Genomic DNA, 6287 nt, shown 5'->3' with positions numbered 1-6287 from the left:
TGTTGGATGTATGGATGGATGTTGAATGGATGGATGTTGAATGGATGGAAGGATAGATGGATGGAAGGATGGATGTTGGATGGATGGATGGATGCTTGATGGATGGATAGATGTTGGATGGATGGATGGATAGATGGGTGGATGGATGGATGTTGGATGGATGGATGTTTGATGGATGGACGTTGGATGGATGGATGCTGATCTGATCTTGCTGATCTTGGATGTTTTTAGGAATGGATGAATGGATGTTGGACAGATGGATGGATGGATGGATGATGGATGGAGGATGGATGGATGGATGTTGGATGGAGGATGGATGGATGGACGTTGGATGGACGTTGGATGGATGGATGCTGATCTGATCTTGCTGATCTTGGAGGATGAATGGATGTTGGACAGATGGATGGATGGATGGATGTTGGATGGAGGATGGATGGATGGATGGATGGATGTTGGATGGAGGATAGTTTGATGGATAGATGGGTGGATGGATGTTGGATGGAGGATGGAGGATGGATGGACGTTGGATGGATGGATGCTGATCTGATCTTGCTGATCTTGGATGTTTGGAGGAATGGATGAATGGATGTTGGACAGATGGATGGATGTTGGATGGAGGATGGATGGATAGATTTCAAAATCTTTCACAGTGATAGAACTGCATCATGTGTCGCTCTAAGTATCGTTTAGAAGCAGATTTGATGAAAGATTTCAGTGAATGATGTGATTTTCTTCTCGTAATGATCAGACAGCGAACAAGAAAACCTCAGAAAACTGATTTTTAAATTGATGATTTTAATATGAAACTAATTAAATACTTTTAAAACCAAAACTAACTGAACACAACATGGTAGATATTAATCTGTGTTTAAATGTAAACATTCAATTCATTCCTGAGAGTTAAAGTATTTTTATCTGAGTCGTATAGAATAGAATACTTAGATTTAACATTTCAGATTTGTATTAATGCAAAGTTCACTTTAAGCCTGTTTTTGTTCATCACTGATGATATAGAGATATATTTTTTAAAAAAGTTCAGTTTAATCACTTTTTGTCTGTGTTAACGTCTTTATTCTTTAACTTCATCCTTTGGAGATGAACCACGATGACTTCTGCTTAATACAATCAAAGAATACACAAAAAACTGAACATTTTTATGTAAAACTTTTTATTGATTCTTTGATTCAAAACTATTTAGCAAAACCAGAATATTTGTGCACATTTAAAATTGACCTATGAGGTGAAATCTTTGGGGATTTTAGTATCATAGAAATAAAGTTTTTTTATTATTATTTGAAAGTTTTGGGCTCCAATCAGCATGTTCATCGGCCTGGGAAGCTCTGTGGAATCCTGGGAGCAGCTTTGTCATTCCATGGAAAATATGATGATGTCATGCAGGTTTACCTGAGCTCAGGTAAACATGATCACTCTGAAACTCTGTGAAATCAGGAATGAACGGGTTTGTATTTAATGTGAAACAGCAGAGAAACAGACAGAAATATTTCAAAGGTCGTCGTATCGATCGGTACAGAAACCTGTAATTACATTAAAGCTTCGTTCGATCCAGATCCCGTTTATTCCACAGTAACTCCGTCTGCTGCGTTTTCCAGTTTCTCCTCACAGCTCTGTGAACACTCGGAGGGTTTATACAGGAAAACGTTCTGAGTTTTGGAGCAACAGCACAAAACTCTGATCCTAAATCTCTGTCTTATTGTTTCACATTTCTGTCTGAATTGGATTTGTGTTGATGATTTGTGTTTAACTTTAACAACTAAAACTCTTTAAAGTGGGTCATTTAGGACGGAGTGGTTTCTCTGCACATTCGTGGACCCTTGGGGGTGAAATCCCCCCAGCTTTGAAAATGACAAAGGAAACGTTACTGTTTTATCTGAAGGAAAGAGACAAAAAGCAGAAAGATGAATCACAAATCCAAACATGTCCATCAGAGTCTGCAGCCGCGGGGGAAGACCAGAAACCCCCCTAAGAGGGCCCCTCCCAGGGGAGAGAATGAACGAATGGATCTTTATTTATACAGCATTTACATCTGTGTCAGAGTCCCAAAGTTCTTTAAAATAACGGTGAATCGTTTAAAATTAGGCAAATTAAGAGCAAAACTTGAATCAAACATAAAAAAGAAACTTCTTCTCAGTGATTAAAAACACATTACTGTATCTGTGTTAATATAGATTCATCATCGTGACGTAAAACTGAAATTAAATGAAAGTTACATTAAACTATTTTGTATGGGGTCAAATTAGGATCATTTTAAAGTGGATAAAAAAAATAAAAAAACGAAAATTTGAAAACACTTTTAAACTCTACACATTGTAAACTCGAGAAAAAGAATATTGAACATTTGAAAAAGAAATTGTAAATTTAAAACTTTAAATACGCAGCCCTTAGAGGGACATTAAAGTAAAAAAATGATTTTTTTCTCTAAAAATGTATTTCTAACTGGTGAACACCAGTTAATAACCAGATTTTTTTTTTTACTTTAATGTCCTTTTAAGGTGCTTTTACAAAAAAAAAATACAAATCTGGAAACCTTAGACTTACCCAATGAAAAAAAATAATGTTTTTTTTTTTTCTTTTAATAAAAGCTGCTGTTATGTATTTTAAACTTTTTTTTTTGGTTTCATTTCTTTCTTTTCACTTTTAGTCTTCACTTTAAAGTCTAGATTCAGACTTTTCTCATTTTTGCCGATGAGCCTTTAACGTGGGGGCGGGGCTTCGAGCTGATTGGCTGCGAGGAGATGATTTCTATTGGGTAAAAGAGCTTATGGTGATTTCAGCTCTAGAATGGTGTCTGTCTGTGCTGCTCATCCCTCCTGTGATGTACCAAACGTTGGGAGAACATTATCACAACCCCTCTTACTAATAGTACTAGTAGTAGTAGTAGTAGTAGTAGTAGTAGTAGTAGTAGTTCTGTGTTCTCTGGTTATGTCCAAGTTCCCTTTTTTCGCTGATTTTACTATTTCGTGGATTTTTCAGCGTAAATTTCTGTGTTTGGTTTCGTTTTTTTTTTTTTTTTTTTTTATTCTTGTACAGAAATGCTGCACATGCAGCTTGACAGTCATATAAATCTTCATTAGATATTTCTTATCATTCAATAATCCTGAAATTATATTTCTACAAATGTTTGAACTTTGAGAGTTTACGCAGAGGATAAAAATATTCATGTCTGTCTGAGAAAAAAACTCTGGAGCTGAAATCACCAGAACTCCTGTCACCTGGTGAATCTCATGTTCCAGTAGCCAATGAGCTCAAAGCTCCGCCCACATAATATTAGGCTCAGCAGTGAAAACCTAAACTGTAAACTGAGGACGAATAAAAGGAACCAAAAATTGAAAGTGGAAAATACAGAACAGCAGTTTTTACAAATAAACATTATTTTTTGGTTGATAACAATTTAGGCTTGAAGGTTTATTCTTTGTTCTTTTAAATTTACTTTTTTTCAATATTTTTTCAAGTTTAAAATGTGTAAATATATATTTTTTTACTTTAAATATGTATTTTTCAAAATGTTTCCATTGAATTGAAGATGATCCAAATTGTATCTCATATTTTGCTACACTAAAAAATATGAAAATTGAAAGCAATATGGAAAAATATATAAATATTAAAAATGTTGAGTTCCAACACCAGAAAAACCTTTATATTCTAAATACTGTTCTTACTCGCGTTATTATTCTGAAGTTGACAGTATCATGAAATGATGCTCTGGGTTTTTGTGATGTTACCTGGAACGCCCCCCCGCACCGTGTGGTCATATTCAACTTTTCATTTAGTTTATTATTAGTATTTTGATTTAGTTTCTCCGATTACTGGTCTTCCCTGTCAGAGACACTGGAACGCCGCCGTTAAGAACGAGCCTTCTGACCGTGTAGTGATGAGGCTGCTCGACTCCTCGTCCCCGGTGCTTTACCTGTAATATCAGTTTAATGACTGATGCTTTTGTTGTTTCACCTGGGAGAACCGTGACGACCGCGGAGACGCGCTAACCTTTGGTAAAGGTCATGAAATAATGAAAGCGGCTCCGCTGTAAACCGGTGAAATGGTAATAGCGATCACGGTGACGAGGAGTTAAAAGGACACGATCGGCTGACGCCGTTTCAGCTTTAAAAACATCGCAGAGTGACTGACGAATCTGTGCAGCAGAACATTATAGAGAAAACTTTATCACATTAAATGTAAGAAAGTCAATTATTTTACATTTTTATAAGGAGCTAAAAAGATTGATTTCTTAAAAATTGCAAAAAAATTGCATTTTTTTGTGCAATTTTTAATTTTACTTCACTTTTCATCTGTATTTGTACTTTATTCATTTGTATTTAGAGCAAAGAGCTGCTGACGAAATATAATTGGCCACAGCAATATGACAATAAAGATGTATTTATTGTATAACGAAATATTTGGATTCTTTCTCTTAATATTTACACATTTTATCATTTATTTCTGTGACTTTTTCGTTTTCAGTCAGTCTGACATATTTGATTAACCAGAATGGAGCTCAAATATTTGACCTTCATGTTTAAAAAAATCAATTTTATTAAGGTTTTGCCTGAGTTTATCTAATATTTTATGACTTTTTAAAGCTGTAAAGCATCTTGTCGTGTGTTTTTTTTTTTTGTAAAAGCTTCAGAAAAAATTAACTTTATTTAATAAGGTTTTCAAAAATTAATTATTTAAGTTGATATATGATTAAAGTTTTTTTTTTTCTTTTTTTTTCCTAAAATAACTGGAGTGATGTGACAATCAGTGAAAAACAACTAAAATGTGATAAATTCAGATGAAAGTTGCTGGAAAACAGGATCTACATGGCAGATATCCTAAATCTTTTTTGTGAGAAATACTCTTCTATTTCATTTTCTTCCACTTTTCGATCAATTAAATGCAACCTTTAACTCTTAAGGAGCCATTTGTGTCAATTTCTCCCTGACAGGATCCAAAAAGTCTTCTTCACTTTTCAGGATTTGTTTTTATATTAATGTTATAACTAAACAATTTTTGGGGGAAAATAAAATGAAGATTTTTTTTTCTCCAAACTTGAAATAGTTTATACTTTTTGCCAAAGATTTCACATGAGATCCTTTCAAAATAAAACACACAGTGTCACATAGGATCATCTCAATGCAGTAAATCATTAGAAACATTTTCAAATGTAAAAACTAAATCAGAGTTAATTCTGTGGCATTTTTTCTACAATCACTTAAAATTTTTTGAATTTGTTTAAAACTAGAAAATTCTGCTCTCAAAAATCTGCCAAAAAGCTCCTGATACCTAATGTACTTCAACCGTTTGTCAGAGTTGAAACAAGCTGTATTTATTTATTTATTTTACTAATTACTTACTTTTTACAGTTATACTTTAAAAATATATATATTTTTTCACTTTAACTAAAGAACCACATGTGGGTCCAGAGCCGCAGGTCGCAGACCTCTGATTTAGGGGTTAAAATTTGCCTAAATGCCACACCGAGGGCAAAAGGGGCAGCAGGGTCAAGGTATGGATAAAACCATTAAAAACAGAAAAAAGATGATTTAGGGACTGGTAAATCCGAGGAACCAACAGAAAAAGTTGGCAAAAATGTGAAAATATCCCAGTGTTGAAAAAACTTTCCCAGGCAGCAAGGCCGACCGGACCCCAAATGGGTTTGTCCAGTTTCTGTGGTGGCCCCACCAGTGGGTTGGCTCGCTATACACTACCCAGCCTCCCGACGGATGGCATAGCATGTTAGCAAGCTTCGCTGTATCGAGCTAACGAGCTCTGCTATATTGAGCTAATGAGCTCCGCTGTATCAAGTTAGCTAGCCAGCTAGCGAGCTCTGCTGTATTGAGTTAGCAAACTCCAATGTACTAAGCTAGTGAACTCCAAAGTAGTAAGCTAGCCTGCTCCGCTGTTTCGAGCTAGCGAGCTCAACTGTTCTAATCTGAAAAGCTCCGCTGTTGACTGAAAGTCTGCCTAGCGCAGCGAGCTAACCCACTGAGTCTCCACTCAACACTAGAATCCCTGGAACTTTCAGCTTCTGCTGCAATGCCCCCTCCCCTTCTCAAAGTAGTGTTGTGGTGATCACCTTAAACCATCAACAATGACTTCCTGATTTCGCAATGCAGATTGTAAGGTTTAAATTTGCAGGTGAAAGAAGTATTTTTAACACAGACAAGCACAATAAATGAAAAACTGGTGACATGGGGAGGAGGGGGGGGTGATACATTTTTGATGCTTTTAAACCATGAACATTGTGTTTACTTTAAAATTTTATTTTTACCTCAAAACTGTTCAATGCA

The sequence above is a fragment of the Oryzias melastigma genome, linkage group LG20 (genome assembly GCF_002922805.2).
Source record: "Oryzias melastigma strain HK-1 linkage group LG20, ASM292280v2, whole genome shotgun sequence".
NCBI lineage: Eukaryota > Metazoa > Chordata > Actinopteri > Beloniformes > Adrianichthyidae > Oryzias > Oryzias melastigma.
The sequence above is the reverse complement of the archived record's forward strand: the minus strand, read 5'-3'. Positions refer to the sequence as shown.